Genomic DNA, 19,960 nt, shown 5'->3' with positions numbered 1-19,960 from the left:
GGCAAAATCACATTTGGCAGAGAGTTCAATCTGAGAGAGAACGTTTTCTGTGAAAGTCAGAAAACAACTGAATTACAGCGTCAGTTCACACATGGATTTAAACACTAAACTATGACTTTTTGTATTTCTTTGTTGCATGATGTTTTTGTTCTGTCTGAGAGAATTCAGGCAAAACACAACACAAAGTGCCCCATCAAGCATGGCTAAAGCAATTTCACTCATATTCAATAACAACTGAGGTCAAACATCATGCGAGAAATCCAATTTACATTCAGATTCACACGGTGGATACTTGAACAGTGGATACTGAAGGACACTAGGACCCTAGTGCCGTCCCGACCTGCTCTGTGACTCCACATGCACCTTGAACACATGTCAGGCCAAGCAACGCATATGCCGGGATCATTATACACAATATTTTTGCCTTTCCAGATGGTCACTGTGTCAGATTAGGTGATTATGGAGTTATAACTTCTTGCTGTGATTTGGCAGAGAGACATGGAAGATTACATGTTGGACACTGACCAATCACGGCTTGTCTGTCCAGCCATTTATCACCATTTGTGTGACGTTTGTAGGTGATTGAGAAAAAGGGAACAGAAACTCAATTTAATCTTGCACCTGCAGTATTTCATAAATTACAGCTTAATATTGGTATTTGTAGTGGATTTGGATATGTATTGTTTTGTTTCTTAATTGATCAGTCATTTTGTCTGTAAAATGTCAGAAATGAACATTATCTAAAACCCAAAGATTTTTAGTTTATTATCATAAAAGTAACTGACATGGAGAGTACATTTACTTAAGAACTGTACTTAAGTACTTTTTTGTCCCTTGTGTGTTAACTCTGTATGTGGTATTTATTTGTGATAGGTCTGTCTTACCTGGCTGTGCTGTGTATCCAACTGCTGCGGAAAAGAATTTCCTTTTTTTTAAATCTTAACTCCTACTTCACAACAACTTGGAAGCCAATATTGTACTTTTTCCCTATATTCACTATATTTATTTAATAGGTTTAGATACAAGTTCATTTGCAGAGTCTGATTATTAAAACAAAATATAAATAACAAATAAATGATGGTATCTTGTTATAGGTTAATATACCTGGTATTATATAAGTGATTTAAATCAGCCCCACCTTTACCAGCTGCAACATTACTGATGTTAACCTATAATGACAACACGTTCTCACTGCCAACTCGTTAAATTCTGATACCTGGTCAGTGGCCCTGCACGTTAAACTTTGACGCTCGAAGTTCCCCTTCAGCATCAGTTGTGCAGGAGTGTGCCCCGGTGTGGCGTATCAATTTATGCTTGTTACATGCATTGTCTCTTTTCAAAATAAACTGGCATATTCACAGGAAATTTACATTTTTTGCCTCTTAAATGCATGCAGTCCCTTTAAAAACAAACCTCTTCTCAAGTACCTTTTGTCCTACACAGCTGATTCAAACGAGGAGTTCATAACGAGCTGATCATTTGAGTCAGCTGTGTTGGAGCAGGGAGGCATGAAAACATGTAGGAGGAGAGGTCGGAGAAACACTGTACTAACATAATGTAACATCATGTTACATACATCACGAGCATAGTGTGTTACACATACTAGTACTCCATGTTACAATTAAAATAACATTGACTTTTGATTTCACATGGGGCACGAACAATGTTCTGAGTTGAAGTAGAACAGGTAAAGCTTTTGCCTACCTAGAAAATGCAAATTCGCCTCCGGGGTCAAAGTTCAGAGTTTATTTGACCCATCCACCACCCATCCCAACCGTCCTTTGCTGACTTTCTCGCTCTTTATACTCCCTCGCATCAAAAATGCTGTCTCATATCGCTGCTAAAGGTTTCCTTGGTGCAATGGTATCTGATGCCAAGGGCTACTGACCAAGTGTCTGTATTTGGCAAGTGGCAGTGAGACAGGTTTGAAAGTTATGCATCGGTAATGCAGTACCGATGTATGCAGTGAGGTAATATCTATTTTTCTGAAATGAGCCATTTTGCATAGTGATTACTTTTACTTTTGATACTCCAAGCAAATTTTCATGCTTATGCACATTACTTGAGGACAATTTTTAATACCTGACTTTTTCTTATAACAAAGTATTCTTATAATGTTGTATTGCAACTTTTACTAAGTAAAAGCTAAGAATACTCCTTCTAATATTTCTTATATATGAAACAAAGAAAAGCAGGAAATCATGCCAAGTGAGAAGCTGAAATCATCAAATTTTTCGTTCAACTTCATTATCCACTATGCACGTTACATACTGTATTTATTTTTTTTTACAAAAAAAGTATTTTCATTAAATTCATTAAAAATTTAAATTTAATTTCATTAAATGTTAACATGTGTAGCTGCTTGAATATTAATAAATAATCAAGGTGCTGTAGCGTTGGATTTTTTATATATTATCATCAAAAAGTGTTGATACTTTGGTATTACTATCATGAACAAATAACACCAACGACTAGTAGAATACTGTAGTAGCCTTGACCCTGTTCAGTTGTATTAATAGTGAAAGAAACAGGTTGTTTCATCCACATCCCTCTTTGTAATGCAGTCTCATGCTGAAATAATAACTGAAAGCATTGTGCTGTACAAAAACATGTTTTTCCAGTAAAACAACAGTACGTTTCCCAACAAATACAACTGGGTGGCACACCAGTACTATAAAATGCAGAGCTGAGGCCCAGTACCTGTTGCCAGACCTCCCAGCAACAGTATCACTTGTCCCTAATTATACTATCGCCTCAAAATTAGAGCGGTATTCATTTCCTGATGTTGCAATGCTACATGTAACATCTTTAAATAGCGGGACATTTTGGTACTCAAAACAGTTTGCTCATAGTATCTATGACAGGCGAGAGTGGCTCCTAAAAGTCTGCATCACCTAAGCACCACAAATCACTGATTACGATGCATAAACACGCTGAGTGACTTCCGCCTGATTGTATTGACTTTAATGCACACAGTTAAACGTACATGTGGGAGTGCATACAAGTGCACGGTAAAAAGAGTGCGTGCAACGTTGCAATGTGTCGTCAGTTGACGGATGTTTACGAGCGGCGAGATGAGAGGGCGCTATCAGAAGACAACAGACGCAGGCAGGAAGGAAGCCGCCATAATTAGTTTGCTCTGGGAAAACAAAAGACTCATTGACTTTGTAATGCTATCATCAAGCGTATCAGAATACAGCAGAGGGATAACATCGCAGCAGAACAGATCCCACCCAGTGCATGTTGATATGTGATGTGATGGCATCAGTCCACCAGTCACCGCTGATACGGTTATGTGCTGCTCTGAAAAAATTAAAGGAGCTGACCAAGGGTGTGCTAGGGTATTTTAACATGTTACAAAATGTGCTAATTTCTCTGTTGCATTACTGGCACCTGGTGCTTTGTTCTGCTCCTCATATGCAAACTGCCATATGAATTTCATCATAAAATCAGCCATTAGGTTTTCTAACAAATCCAAGGAGAAAAAAAACCATTTCACAGAACAAATCTTTGTGGTCAAAACCATCAGTGGTCAAGATGACGAGTGAATGTCATGTATTTAGTAAAACCCCCAAATCAGTTGTCCTTGTGTGCGCATGTGTATACATACGAACATAGCCATTTCTTTTGAGAAACATTAAAGTTGGAGGGCATCAATTCAAATTTCTGGGTTAATAAAGCCAATCAGTTACAAATGTCACTGCTGCAGGTGCTACAGGGAAGTGGATAAAAGTAGGGAATAAGAAAGAGAAAATGTAGTGTCCAATGACGAGGATGCAAGCAAAAGGTTGCATTGCATTGGTATTCTGTTATTTCAGTTGTTTAGTTGCCTGTTGTCCTCTCCCCATAATCTCTTTAAAGAAAACAAAATAACCTCACATTTAAAAAAGGTTTAACTGTTTTAGAGGTGCTGGTTGAACTGAACAGTCAGGGAAGCTAATACCCAGCTACTAAACTGGAGCTCTTCAGAGGCCAACAGATGATGAAGTTTATGTACCAGAGGCCAGGAGCGAGTCCGCTCATGCTCGCTCTTTACAGTGTCTACACTACCTGGGGGCCGAGCCTGACATTCATATATCAGTGTTGGCGGTCCCAGTGGCCCCGAGGCCTCGTAGCAAGAGCATCTGCCTTTATTTACAGCTGAAAGGAGGTGCCGTTCTGTGCGCTGTACTGTAGCATACGTCTGCAAATGTCCTGATGATGACTCCCTCCAGTATTGATCTAAAGGTCAGAGGGTTACAGTGATGACTTCGAGTTTCAGTTGCTACTGTATGTCTAAGAAAAACCAGACTATTCGCTCGCAGCCATATAAATTCTGAATTCTTTGGGAACATATTGGTGCATATGAAAATAATTTTTAAGGAATCAGACATGAGCACTGTTTGCAAACATTGTATCATATCACATATTCAGTGAGAATAGACAGCCGGAGCAGCAGACTTTGAGAAAACACAGACTTCATAAAAACACAATTCCTTCAAACACTGTGTCTCAGAGCAATTTAAAATTCTCACCACATCATCATGCAACAAAGCGAGAGAACAACAGCTACTGACTTCATCCATATATGGTGGCTGCAGCTGGAAGCCGGACTAATACAGGCTTCACGTGGTTTTTGCCAGCTCAGACGGATAAAAGTGTAGGAATCTCAGAGAGGCCCTGCCACGTGCTTGAGCATCACTCCAGACACCTGAGCTTCATCTGTCTTTGACCATCTTTTCTTCAGCATATGCACAGAAATTTCTTGCAACAGAAGTTTAGAAAAGACCTTTTCTTTGGCCTCTGAATGAGGCTCCCCTGAACACTTCCCAGCAAAGTGGCCAGCACACCACAAAGAAAACTCTCCAACATTGACAGAGTCAAAGGGAGTTTAGGCTTTTAAAACAGGGAGCTTATAATCTCATGGAGTCACGAGGGGCGTCTGGGAAGCCACTGAACTAGAACAAGGAGTCAAGCGAGCCATAGGGGGGGCCCCTCCGCAATTTCAGCCCATCCGAGAGGCCTCGTTAGGGGGCAAACAGAGGTGAGCCGAGGCGGGACATTGTTGAATTACCCGCAGCAAAGGTCAAATGTCTCAGGTGAGTCCCGACAGCTTCATGGCGCTTCCCTTCTCCATCTTGATCTCCCTCCCCTTCACAATGGATCAACGAGGGCTTTAATGATTTCAGCAAAAGAGCTGCTCAAGTACTCAAGTGGGTTTATATGGAAATGGAGAGCGAAGGATATCAAAGCAGGACTCTCGAGCCCGGTCCACTGAGTTGAATCGTTGTGTAATAAGTAAACGTGCTGCAGTTCAAGGAGGATACTGATTTCTCTTCACTCTCACACACTTCAAACAGGCTGGAACAAACATCCTCAGATAACCAAGAATGCATAAGACTGGCTTGCTCAGCAATCTATGCATTTATTCTTTTAGCTGGCACATAACAAGGTAAGAAATCAAATTTTTGCAGATGACATAAATGTCTTCTTTGATGTCTTGTATGGGATAACTTTTCTAAAGTTTAAAGATTTGTTAGACACAGAAGTAGAGGGTTTTTTGACCACATTTTTTGACTCTCTCAACTTTGTAAAGCTGCAGTCTTTCCACAGATTTATGCCCTGTTACCTCTCTGACTTTGCAATGCTCACTCTGATCTTCGCTGATTTGCTTCAGCCTAACTGATGGGAGAAAGCATGTTTGCCACTGTGCATAAATCATCTCATTGGCTCCAATAAATCAGCCTGCCATTGGTCCAACCACACTCAAAATTCCTCAAGCACTCCTCCTGCCCACACAAGAGCCACTGCCGCGCTGATGGCAGTTTGCCTGAGAAAGTAAATTCTTCACTTTCCAAACGGGGGCCAAATAAGGACTGAAGCTCAAACAGCCCCTTTGGAGGGATTTATACATCGGCTGGGTTTCTGTTTAACTTGGAAGGCTAATAAATCCGCCGAGCGCTGTGATGGTGGAGAGCGTGTTCATTTTTCCCGTTCTGACATTTTGACATAATGTCAAGTGTGTAGCGCGCCGTGTTCGACTGGGTGGCAGTGTGTCTCTGGCGGGAGTGCGCTGGCAGCGTTAGGTGATGTTGCCGGTGGTGAATAATGTCTGATAGAGAATTTAGAAAGAGAGTTAAATCAGGTTGTAGTAAAAAATGGCAAAATTAATGACTCATGCAGAAAGCTGCCAATAAAGAACACTGCGTGGGAAAGTTTTACCACTAAAATGCTATCTATCATTTATAAGAGAGTCATTGATCAAATGTCCTTTAAAAAAGAGGGCTGTAAACATGTTATTTCGTGAAAGGTCTGTGCTATTTGGCAGATATCTAAATTTGGAACCAAAAAACTGAAACCTGCACATCAGTCTGGGCTGGTCCATGAAGGTCCGATTGCTATTTCAGAGATTTTTGCAACCAAACAGGATGAAAAGGGGCTGCATAATTGTTTTTGTAAAGTGCCTGCCAGCTGTTTCCACTGGCGTCCATCATCACCCGGTAGCACAACACAAACATCTTCCCACATTATAAAAACCATCGAACAAATGACAAGACCGTGACTGGACCAAAGAACAACAACCTTTGAAGCTCTTTGGAAGCTTTCTCTGCGATGTGAAAGCGAAAAGTCTTCTAAAGCTTGTGGATAACACAAGAAAGGAATATATTTTTTCACATGGGGGGGAAATCACTACCACATGGTTAACGCGTCATAAATAAGCATGAAAATTGGCCGTCAGGCACAAGAGTTTGCTTCTACCCTAAATGGTTGAGACAAAATACACCACAACATACAGGAGGTTATTTATAATGAAATTCATCATAGTGGATTGCCTTCTTATTTCAACTATTTTGATTGTGAGCTCAGATTTGTGTCCAACAAACATTATTTCACCCCGAAACCGACATGCCTATGTCGACCTCAAAGGAACTTCATCAAGTGTACGGCGATAGAGGCCATGGATCATTGAGGAAGTAGCTATTTGGTCATGGTCAGGCCACAGAGAGCGGTGAGTGGGGCTCTGGCTTGGCTGCTTCGCCCCTCCGGTTACGACCAAATCGCTGCGAGCTACAGACGACAAAATACCCCATTAAACAAGGAAATGATGAATATCAGATGTGCAATTGTGGCTCGCTTTGGACACAGGTTGAAAACCTCCAAATTTGAAAGAACGCCTTGGAGTTTTATGTAAGAGGGGCATGACCGTGTATCATAAATGTTAGGTCATTTCAGTCATGGGAAAGGTCTGACATTTAGCACAGGTCTGAAAATAAAAATCACCTGAGTGGGTTCCCCTTTGTGGGAAACATATATTTGTTTGCAATTTTGTAAAAGCCAGGAGCTAGATGAACAAAACACAACAAATTTTCTCTTTAAGTGTAACGCTCAAGGCTTAATTTCTCTTTAGCTGAGGGATTTAATTCAGGGTGTTTGACAGATTTTTCTTTACAAAATATTTGTTAAGTTAAAGGGAAATTTTCTGCATTGAAAAAGATCTTACGGTGGCAAAATTCTACAATTTCATGGTTTGTTTGCTTGCACCTGTGATACCTAAGATCTTTTGTGCAATGGTTCAAACACTTAAGGGGATTCCTCAGCTTTAAGACTGAGATCAGGAGAAAACATGTAATACTTTAGTTAATATTTAAAGGAAACAGTAAGGATAAGAGTCAAGGGGATTCTGTGCAACAGATTTCATGTTAAGGAAGCCTTTAACTGGGCTTTGGGAAAATCTTAACTTGACCTGTTTGTCTTTCAAAAGCAAGCATGGGAAAAGGGCCTTAATCAACTAACAAGAAATTTGTAAAAATTTACAAGAAAATTATTGAAAATAAGCACCACTTGACATTTTTTCCTATTTAAAAAAAATAATCTAAAAATCCCTGCCCAGCTAATTTCAGATCATTTTTTGCCAAGTTGTTCATCGTGTTTTTTGCTATGTTTCTGAAAGAAATCAAACCAGGTGTCAGAGGTTAACATTCTCGTGAAAGGCATCCGAATGCAGCACAAGAAAACTGATGATAAAGGGTTGAATGAACATTTTAAGGAAACCATAAGGAGAAGTCTTAAGGGTCTTTTGTGCACCCAGTTGAACTTTAAGGAAACCTTACCCTGGACTTAAAGGAAAATCTTAACTGAAGATGCTGTGTGCAAGCGGCCAGAGGATTCTAACATGTTTGCATCATTACTGGATGGTTCGGATGGGTCTGTTCGCCCATCACTTCCTGTTTAATTAGGGGTGGCAACAAGATGCTTTCTCTCATTGCACCACTAATAGCACAGTGACGCGGGAACGAAGAACGCCAAGCCAAAATCAATGGTATACACACAGAAAAGTGCCATAAAATATAGGCTTCGTAGAGCACAAGATGCTCGAAAGGATTTGCGAACGCTCTTTTGCTGCAATTACTTCTATGAAAGCCTCAATTTATGTCTGCACTTATTTGAAAACAGTTTGTGTTACCTTGTATTGAAATTTCCTTTTAATCTAAACTTGCTTTTTATTTTTCTTTGCCCGCCTCTCACTTATTGACAGAAATAAGTTAGGCCAAGTACTAATTCAGCCTTGGCCTCTTGTGTGGTTGCATGTTAAATGCCATCCTCTCTGGTCACTACTGCTTTTATAACACTTCGAGGCGCATACTTTAGAGCTGACGCAGCCTAAGGATCTTGCAGTTTTTCACAGTTTACCAGCTTTCTGTTTGCCTCTCAGAATATCTTTAAATTCAATCTGATGCGTGACATAAGAAAACAAACATATCTGCACAAACACGCAAGAGGAATTTTTTTTGGGGTTTCCATTCAAGATGATTTTCTGCGATATATGGTATGTTTTTTCTCAACATTTTTCTCAAGGCTGCCAAGCTTTCACTCCTCTGATGTGTCAAAAGATGAACCACCCTGAGGGGGAGCTAGGTATGTTATTAAGGGATGGGAGAGACAGATGGGAGAGACAAATAGCTCAAGAGGGATAGATCTACAGGGAAAGCAGCCCTTCTACAAGCATCACTCTTTGAGAGAACATCTTCATGTTATGAGACACGAGGGAGACATGAGTTAGGGCTCTTTCAGCGGCTTAAGAGGGTTTCTGGACAGAAAGTGGTCGAGCATTTTCCCCTGAGACTTATGACCAATTTGAAAAGTGTGATGCCAGGGCAAGAGCATCAGGGTCAAGGTTATGTAATTCCCTGAGATGCAAAAAGTTCTCAAGAAAAATGTGCCATATTAAAAAAAAGTTTTTGGCAGCGTAATAAAACTGCATTCCTTTCCGTTGTTTTGACTCTCAAGTGGGTGACAGGACATACAAGCCTCGTGACCTCCTGACCGCTCATGTTTAACTGCCATCCTTGTGTTAGCTCAAGGTCAAAGGTGAGTGATTGCCATCATCAGTCTGCATCCTCTCTCAAAGGTGTCAGAGAAAACGTGTGAGAAAAAGCCAAAAGAAGACAGAGACAGCACAAAGGAAAATGAGAAAAAGACATTTCCTGCAAACCTGACCAAGTGCTCTACTTTATCTTTTGTAATGACAAAGCAGATGCGGGTTACGCTGAGAGAGAAAACACGTGTTTGCCTGCTGTGTTGACCAGTTGCTCCGGGTCTCTCCCTGACTGTGCCGCCACAAATCACTTCTCGTCGGGTCATGAAAGGCTTCCCGAGCCTCAAACAGCAACTCAAATGAACTCTTGTCTGTCCTGTTCCCATGGGAGCAACTTTCCCATGAGCAGCCTACATCCAAACATGCAATCTGGAAAGACATCCAAAAATCCCTCTCTGCTGTTGCAAACAACTCATGCACCAGCAGCCTTTTAATGCACTAAAACACTCAATATTCAGCTTCCAGAAGCCACAAAAGAATGCAAAGAATTACAGATTCAGAAAACTTACTCAACATGCAAACCACACAAAGTACAGATGGAAAACTCTGCAACAAAAACCCATCATGCATCTGAAAATCGACTCTCCCAGATGTCTTACCTGCACACCGGTGCCACTTTTTCTCACGCTCTCTGCCTTGTTTCTACCTCTGCATTCTGACCCCCCTCCAGGAGAGAAAGAGGGTAAAAGAGGGAGTACCAAATACAGATTCTTCCCTCCTCCTTCTCCTCCTCCTCCGCCCCTCTCGCTCAAAACAACAGCAGTAATCCCAAACGCGTGCCAGAGAGCTACTGAACTCGATTCTGTGTATATGTGTGTGCGCACATGTGGATGTCTGTGCAGCCTCTGGACTGGACCAGGATACACTCTTTATACTGCTGGCTTTGGTTCCTGCCGTCAACTGCCAAGAAATTTTGAAACACGCTATATAAGGCCAAGAAAGTGGCTTGGGGCTCCTTATGATTCCGGTACCCAAAACGAGAGAGCAAAAGCCGTCCGGGGGCAGACAGTAACTATATCCCTCTGCTAACCCTCTCTCTCTCTCCTCCCTCCTTTTCCTCACAGTCTTCTCTGTAGTTGTTGACACATGCTTGAGTGAGAGAGAGAATGGGAAGAAGAGGGAAAGAATATTTTTTTTCTGTTTGTGTTTCTGTAAAAAAAATCTCTCAATTTAATGAGATCTGTTTTACTTTTAGTTTGTTCTGTTTTATTTTAGTGTGTGTTTATATTTTATATTTTATGTCACCATGTATGTAGTCATATATACATGTAATATATTGATAATATTTGCATGTTTATTTTAGGAATACTGAGAATATTAAGCAAAAAAATTTCCTTCCAGATGTACAAAGTTCTGTCTTATCTTAAACGTATTCTGAGCATACTGGATATATTTAGAAAACACTTTAAAATAGGAATAATGTATGATTTTTCAGAAGCCTAATTCATTTTTCACTGAAGAAAAAATATTTTTTATAGAATTCTGAATGCAAAAGAGAAATGCTCAAGAACAGTAGTTTTTCCGAAATAAAGAGAAAATAATGTATTTAATTCCCATTTTCTGAATTAATACGATTTTATTTTAGTTCAGAAAAACAAGACTTTTTTCCTCATGAAAGCTTTTCTCCAAATTCTGAGATAACAATCACTGTACAGTACTGCACTGTACTGCAGTAACACAAAATCCTTTGAGCATTGTCAAATTGTATAAGTGAAATGAAAACGCTACATCTCATAGTTGGAATAAAGTTGCGAAGCTATACCTTTTACCTGCAGCTACTGTCTATAAGGACGCACATGCATGCACATTTACTCCAGATCAAACACCTGAGCTTGACAGACAAGCTACCCCAAAAACTGTCTTCTCTAAACCACTTGGGAGGAAAATATTTGCCAGTGTCCCGTCGGGTTTTAAGCACTCGGGGTGAACTTAGCTCTTGACCTCTAGACGAGGACTGAGGTAAATTGGGCCATCAGTCATCTGCTAGCACCCAGTTATTAGGCCGCCCTTACAGTTTGCCAGCTCTATCTCCCGACTACTGCACTGCATCTATACTGCTGAAGGGCGTCGCTATGGAGACGTGCTGTGATGGCTCTTTGATGTGACGTGTTTGCGCCGGGGAAACAGACTTGCCTCTGTGAAGAGCTGCAGAGGAATGAGGAGGCTTGGCTCTCGTGAAGATGTGTGTGTGTGTGTGCACGTGTGTGTCTCATCATTTTCTCCCTTTCTCTCCTGTTCTACCTTTTTCACTTTCATGCTTGGATAGTTCCTCTCTTTTCTGTGCCAACATTCTTGAACGCTTCTCATCCCTCCTTCTATGCACGTCTTACTGTGTTTTTGGTCGTGCTCCATGCACTTTCTCACTTTGGAAGATAGAGCAGATAAAAAAGGCAGAACCTTAGAAGGAACAAAAGCTGCAAAACACAGCCGAAAAGGAAGCACAGAGGCCTGTTTAGAGGCAAAAGTTACTTTTTTCAGCCTCTGGTTTCATCTCTAACTTCCAATTTTTCTCTTTTGATAAATCAGTCAAAAGTTCTGAGGTCCAAAAACACTGAGTTACAACCCTAATTCCCCAAAAGTTTGAAGGCTTTTGTTGTTGTTGTTTTTTTTTTTACTATATTTAATTTAATACAGTACAAAGTCAAGATATTTAATATGTGTATCATGAATATTTTATATTTAAATTTTATTTTATATTTAATTAATGTCGTCAGTTCCCAAATGCTCAGTAAGTGTAAGTGAAAAACTGATATGGTAAATATGCACCTGTCCCATTTTTTTGGCGGGACAGGTGTCAAATTCAGAGTTTAAACATTTTGTCTTTGGATTTTTATTCAATTGAATATAGGTTGTAAAAAAACGTTTTACACAGCTTTACACAGTTTTACACAGCAACTTTTTTGGAATGAAATTGCACATAAATAGTCCTCAGTTTTACAGTAGGTGGCAAAATAAGGTTGCACCCAATATTAAAGAGCTTCTGGGTTGCATTTTATGGAGCATGTCATTTGCCAGAGCTCTAATTAGAGGCCTCTCGCAGTTTTCACACATGCACACATGTTAGGATGCAGATTGAAAAGTTAGGATGCCAGGATTAAAAAGCCCAATCTCAAGTCACTTGACCTCTCCAATTCTGCACTAGAGGAAGGCCGGCTTAGTTAAAGTCAGGCTTAGCCGAGATTGGAATGCGCATTAATCGAGACAAAGACAAATAAATGAGCTTTGAAGTCACTTTGTCGCAGTAAAAGTCAGCTGCTAACAGACCCTGAGAGTTTTCTCCTCTCATTATAAAGTCTGACAGAGCCTCCTTCCTTCTCCTAAAATGTTCAGCTGTTTCTTGCACATCAGTGCTCGTGTTATGTAAGCTGCGAGTGAGCTCAGCTTGACAGAAAGGGATTTTGGGCTACTAGAGATGAAACGGGACCGTGTGAGTCTCCTCGCGGCAATAATATCCCCTGGATTTCCTCTCGCATGACAAAGGAACTATTGAATCTGCTAAAAATAGAAATTCAGCGTATGACTGGGTTGTCAAATCTGCTTCAAAACCTTCATATTTTGAAGATAAGGATGTAATTTCTTCACTCCAGGCTTTGAACATGTTCAGAGGAAACCTGTTAATAGAGGTAGCTTTTTCCATATATATAATTAAAACTGTTATCCCATCACTTTTAAAACATCACTTTTTTAGAATCGTTTTATGAATTTTCTTTTTACTCATCCTATCCTTTTTTTTTTTAAAAAAAAAGTTACAAAGTTTTGACATGTTTTTATTTTTATTGTGAAGCAATTTGTAACTGTTTTAAAAGCTGCTATATAAATTAAGTTATTATTATTATTATTATTATTATTGTAATTATTTCTGACTGATTAAAGCTACTTAACATTTTTAAATATTTAAGGAATTGTGTTTATTAATTCATTATATTTTATTTAATATGACTGTATTACGATATGGATATAAGCATTGCTATACACGTAGGTGTGTATAGTTTTTTTGTTAAAATTATTATTATAATATATAATTATTATTAATATTACACTAAGCCATAACTACTTGTTTGTCTAAGTTTTTTCCTTGAGATTTGTTATGTGGGATGGGGGGGAGGGTAGGGTTTGTGAATATATTTATTCAAAATGAACAAAAAAGCCAATGTAAAAACAACATTGAACACTTACAGATTTTCTTTTCATTTTCAAGATAAATAATGATGCACAATAACCAACTGTCTTTGCCCCGGACTGATTGACACACCAAAAATTTCTATGAACCGTGCATAAGAGACATAAGAGAATTATTCACAAAGAAGAAACTTTCCTTACATGAAACACTGGGAAGTATAAAGGCATTAACAGGAATATGCTTTGGTTTTTAATGTGTCCTACACCCTCTGTTATTTTATTCTTGGCCTGCGACAGTGACTCACATCCTTGTCCTCCTGTTTCACCCCTGGTGTTGCTCCAAGATCTGTGACCATCTCCAACTACAGGAAATGGAAAAGCCTGATTAAGAGAACACTTTGTTCAGCTCCAGCTGACTGCAGCGATAAGTAAACAAGTCGTGAGATTCTTAAATTTACATGAAAAAAAAAACCTTGAGAACTCAGTGCTGTAGCCGGCTGGTTGCAGACAGAAATGGTCTCTAAACCTGGGGCAAAATGTTAGCAATTCCCTGCCTGGCTCAGGATTTGACCTTTGCTTTACGTCTTGCATGGCATCTTTAGAATCCAGACCTACTTTTCCTACCAAAAAACAACCTCATAGATCATTTGTACAAACAGTGAGGTGAAGTTCACATATGGAAGAGGACGGGGTGGATGGATCAGTCAAACAAACATGAGAAACCAAAACATCTTACATATCTAAAATCCAAAAGTTAACTTTCATGACGAATACTGCGAACACTTCTGTCCAGCCACGTTCTCAGCTGAGACTGTCCAGCTGCGTATCATGCAGATGCCAAAGGAGGCTTATGGCATCATGATCTTACGCCAAAGCACTGCAACAGCGGCGATATTTTACAGCTTCGGAATGAGAACGGGCTGAACAGGCTGAGAAAGATGGCGATGGCGACTGCGAGGGTATGATGTCACAGGAGAATGAAAAAAAAAAATGCCTCTGTTGCTCCTGTTTGAGGGTAATACCACTTTTAACTTCATCTTGAAATGACATCTTCGAACTACACAAACACTTTATTTGCCATATTATTTCATAAAACACATCACCTCTTTTGAGGCCACGAATGCGTCTATATCTGCAGCATCAACAAGTGTCATCAGGTCCTCAGGAAAAAAAGGGTGCTTATTTCCGATCGGTTCATTATTCTCTGGGCCATAAATATTTAAGCCCAGTAAGACTTGTCTGAGTAGGCTGATTGCATATTTAAAACCACAAAAGTGTAGACTAGACAATGACATCCAGTACATGCTACAGTAGCTCAGCTTTTAAGATGTTTTTTATAAAAATACTGTCATAAACCATATACACCGGTAAAATTTCAGGATTGTATAAAGGTATGAAAAAATGTATCCCGCCTCAGCCTTGTGGAAATGAACAACTAATGTGGTCACATGGGTTGAAAGACCTGCTCCTTTTCTAGTATTCTGGGGGTTTTGTTCTGGGTTAGTTCTACAGTTTGCTGGTTTGCAGTGCACGACCTTACTAGGCTCAATTCCTTTTCTGAGTACATTTTCAATGCTTTAATCTTGAATCTTGAACGTTAAAGGCTCGACAAAAGAAAAATACCTGAACTGCTGTTAAATTTCTGTGCAACTTGCATCCATCTTCTGTTACAGCAGCACTCCACTCCAACAAATTTGTCTTGCGGCTGAGGTAGAGTTGCAGCAGCAACACATATGGCATGTCAAAGACCACAATGTACTTTCTTAAAAAACACATAAACAGCATTTTACACAATGCAGCCAAGGAAAGACAAAAACACCCTCTGCCCAGCATTGTTGTTTACACGAGGAACATTCAAACTTCTTGCGCTCTCGCTCGTCTTGTCCAACCTTTTCCCATCATTCCTCTCTGGCCCTGCCTTCCCCTGCCAAACCTCGCCTGTGTCTTCCAACCCGCCAGCCCCATCGAACAGCACAAACCACTGCAGCGGCATTCCAGGAGGCTCCTCCAAGACATGGCAGGGATAAATCATAAGGAATAATGAGGGCTTGTTTCCATGGAGGGTGAGAGGGAACAGAGAGCTCACAGACGCTGCACAACACAAGAAAACACACATACTTGCACACACGCAAACTGATGCTATGCTATCAGATGACTGTTTGCATATTTTTGTTGCAGTGGTGCCAAAATCGAACCCTGAATCCAGGCAATGGAGCGTGTTGTTCGCCATCTGACCCTGAATGAGTTAACCCATAAAACAGTGGGAAACTTCTGTGAAATATCAGCAAATTCCCACAATTATGACACATATGCACACTCCCATGCATATATATATATTGACCACAACAACTAGTTTCTTTTTTTAAGGAATTTAAATTCAACTACAAAGTCATGATCATCTAATTTATTGCACCAAAATTTCCCAACATGACTTCAAACACCCCTGAGAACCCACAGCTTGAGTCAGGTATGAGAGAGCATCGGCCTCCAACCCACAACTTGGGTGTCCAGCCAGCTTTCGTGCAGCCACAGCATCCCTGTCCCGACAAGCCTCCACCTCACCATAGACAACCATAACAGCTACATTAAGGTCAAAAAGTCTGCCTTTTATACACCGTGGGATGAGAACACATCCGTCGCCGAGCTACAACGTCCTTAGGGCTCCAAAAACACATGATCACACAGAGATGGTTGCGGTCGGACGGAAAGGAAAACAGAAAATGACGTGTAGCCAGAGATGATTAGCCGTTCTTCATCAAGGCGCATTAGTGGACATCTGTCTTTTGGATGTTCTGCAAAGACATTTTCATAAGCTTTAAAAGTTAATGATCAAACCGCATGCGGTCACAGATTTTCAGAGAAAGGGAAATATCACTAATCGTTCCACTGACAACAAGATTACAGGGATGCTAGCGAAATCTTTTATGGACTTTAAAGGTGCAATAAGTCAGAATATTTTAGTGAAATGAACATCACGCTGAATATCTGCTCCAGATACTGACTTTCCACATTCTCCCTATGGAGCAACAAGTTGCAAGACATTTATGTCCTCAAAGTAACTGAGCAAATGAAAAAGTAGCTGTAGTATTACAATATTTATCAGGGCAATGTTTCCCATACTACATATTTCTTGATGTCAACCACCTTGGCACTTTTTCATGCTGTAATTGCAATTTCTCTGCAAACCAACAGATGCTGGTAAATTCCATACCACGTTCACACTGCAAATGTTAGTGCTCAGTTACAATTTTTTTGTTTGGATGGTCATATTATTTCCTAAATGCAGCCAATATCAGATTCCAGTTTGAACTGGACATAACAAAGAAAGATGTCATATGCAGCATGTAAAGTAAACATGGAGGTGCCTGAAGTCAGCATTCATGGTTTCACTTATAATTTGATGTTGATGTAATTATGACTTTTTGTGAAGCAATGGCTGCTACTACAGTATGGAGTGAATGTGGATGGATAGTCGGAGCACGGATTGATGAAATTATCATGTGAATTCATAGGCAGAGATTTTGGCGGGGACGCAGGGGACATGTCCCTCTTAATATTTATAATGTTTGCTTTGGCGAAAACATGAAAGTAGCAGAGGACTTTTACTTTGCTGAAAATAAAATTGCCTCCATGAACTGAAACAGAAAAGCACAAATGGGTGCAAAAAGTCCTCAGAATGCAAGAAATTAAGTTTTTGAACCCCAAAGTTTGGGCAGAGGACCCCCAACCTTCATTTCATATGTTTGTGTGCCCCAATGTTATTGCTTCACAAGTCTATGTGCTCCATCTCCAGCTATATATATATATAAATATATATATATATATATATATATATATATATATATATATATATATATATATATGTATCTAACAATCTATTAAGTGGTTGGTAGAGTCTGGAGTCCACCAGTCACAGAGGCACATGATGGACAAAAATGCTACTTTCTAATCTTGCGAACAACCCACTGTCTCTCCACTGACTACTTCCGTAGTAGCTGTCTTTGATGTTTGCATCCACCAAGTGCCTTCTGCCAGTGCAGAATTGTGACAAATGTAGAAATCTAGAGTGACGAAAAAGTAAAAAAAAAAAAATTCTGATATGGCATCCTGAGCAGTCCACCAGGCATCCTTCTCTGTGTGTGTTAAAATTGGAGATTTTCTGTTTTTTGTTTTAGTAGCCGGGCCGCCAACATGTGCATGTACGTCCATGTGACGGCCTCTATTTATGTCATGTTGGCAAGCTAATTGCTGCTGCTCTGCATTCACTCTGAGTGTCGAGCATTATATAGCTCCTTTAAACCTGCAAAAGTCCCACAAACAATCCATAACCATGCAACTGTAAATATTAAAATAGATTTAAAACCTTACTTTTTTCCATCCTAAGCTGCTATAAAATTACTTAATTTTAAGAATGTCAAGTCAAAAATAGAAACAAATTAAATTAATTAAGTGATAATGGTGCAGACCCATTGTATAAATAAATTACACATATATTGTCTCATATCATATGTTAAAAACATTTACCTTCAACACATACCCATTAAAATCAGAATAGGCCCCATTAAAATGTCATAAAAATACAGAGACGCTGCATAAAACATAATAACACCACCATGACAGCGTTTAAACAACTGTCTTTTAGTGTCCTGGTAACCATACAGCATAAAGAGGGAAGTTGCGGCAGCTTGAAATAATAAACACATAAAATGAAATCAATGCAGCTCGGCAGTTATCTTCACGTCTGGTGAACTGCAAACCGCTGGCGACAACCTCATTGTGCTTCATGAGAAATTTACGGTTCAAGGTCAGCTGGGAGTCAGACGAAGAAAGCATCGCCGTCCGCTTAAATCCACACTCGTGTTTGCACAAAGACTTTACTTTTCCGTACTTTTACAGCCTGAAACAATGCCGCTGCCACACTGTGCCCTGTTTATTTTGATTCGAGGGTGATTTCACTGGATGAAGCCAATATAAATGTTTGATCCCAAGTAAACCAATTTAGGGATTAGCACATTAGCAAATAACGATGATGGAAGTTGTGCCAAAGCTCTAATTTTTAACCAAATTAACCAAAAACATGTCCTTTCTAAACAGTATCAGTTTTTCTCCTCTCTCACTCTCTCTCTCACACAAACACACACACACCTCTTTCTCCTTCAAAACATTTCCTGTCCAATGTCTGTCACCACCAAAATGAATGACTCATGACTCTGGCTATCCTGATTATTCCCCCAATTGCCACCACAAATGGCTTTGCCTGGTTTTAGAGGTATTTGGGAGATTTTTCTTCAGATGTTTTGGGAACACACAGCTTTTGTTCCTATAGTAATATTTGGGTTGAGCGATGGTTTTGGGGATGTTTTTGGGGGGAAAGGGGGAGGAGGTAAAAATCAGGGCAGCCTGGAGCGGAGAGGGAAAGAGAAGAAAGACATTTCAACATTTCTCCCCGCCAGTCACAACTAAAACCACTAAGAATAGCCTTGTTTTGCTCTTCCCCTCCGCCCTTTCCCTCCCTGCTCTCCGTCATTCATTCCTTCCTTTTCATTTACTCTCCCCATGCATTCTTCCTCTTTCCACTGCAGATTGGGATCAAATGTGGTGAGTATGACTGCGGAGAGGTAGAGCTGCGGAATATGTGATTCGCTGCGAGGAAGCAGAGACGATGCACCACATGGTTTTACTTCCTCTCCACTTTTCAGGATTTTCCTTTCAAACATCCTGCAGCTCAGATATAAACAATGTTTCTCATGACTTTTTGTGGAAGTGAACATATAAATGTGAGTTATAAAATGTATTAAGAGATGCAAATGCAATGGGGAAACCTCCTGGAGAAAAAAAAAACCTGTGTTAAAAACAACACATTGTAACAGGTACTAGTGAGAGGATGACGTATGATTCAAGACAAATGATTTTAAGTAAAAAACATGACTCTTAAGGACTCTCAGGTGCTAAAACACTGCACTAGGATTCGCAATACTACACTCTAAAAAATGCATTTGGCTCAACAAAAAATATTAACAGTTTGGATCAGCTTTTTTTTTTAGTCATGACAAGCTCTGATGAATTCACATGCTCCGAGCGCACTACATTGAGTTAGGGGGATTAGCTTATCCTCTACATTTAAAGGCATTTTTAAGTCGCGCTTACTTAATAATTGACAGCAAAGCACATATTTTTCAGGAAGAAAATGTCCTTTGTGTCCTAGTTGTTTTGCCCGGAGGCCCCTAACACAGTATTAACTACCTGAATGTTAAGTATTCAGGGGTTGGGACTTGAAATCCTGAACTGCAGGTGGAGAAAAGTTAAATTATTAAGCCAATTTCATTACAACTACAACTTTTAACACAGAAATTTGAGTTTAAATTTCACACATATTTAAGTTGAGTTTATTGTCAACATTATTATGTCAACACAACTCATTGAAAGTATGTTTGCAACTTAAAAGGTTTATCTAAATCAATAAATTATAATTAGTATCCTGCAACC

At 39.8% G+C, this 19,960-nt stretch overlaps 1 protein-coding gene across 10 annotated transcripts in view; it reads right to left on the bottom strand.

Moving 5' to 3' along the window:
* tns1a (tensin 1a) overlaps window positions 1-19,960 on the bottom strand; it is a 106,146-nt gene that overhangs the window by 52,538 nt on the left and 33,648 nt on the right. The window contains exon 1 of one of the 10 annotated variants that reach the window (XM_042513013.1): window positions 9,955-10,000. The exons of 8 other annotated variants lie outside the window; for them this stretch is intronic. The gene's annotated coding sequence lies outside the window, so the exon portion shown is untranslated. Of the gene's footprint in view, window positions 1-9,954; window positions 10,001-19,960 lie in introns of those variants that run through there. One more of the 10 variants, XM_042513014.1, reaches the window with a different exon arrangement.

The sequence above is a fragment of the Plectropomus leopardus genome, chromosome 24 (assembly GCF_008729295.1).
Source record: "Plectropomus leopardus isolate mb chromosome 24, YSFRI_Pleo_2.0, whole genome shotgun sequence".
Classification (NCBI taxonomy): Eukaryota; Metazoa; Chordata; class Actinopteri; order Perciformes; family Serranidae; genus Plectropomus; species Plectropomus leopardus.
Note: the sequence above shows the minus strand (reverse complement) of the source record. Positions and strands in the feature narration are given on the sequence as shown.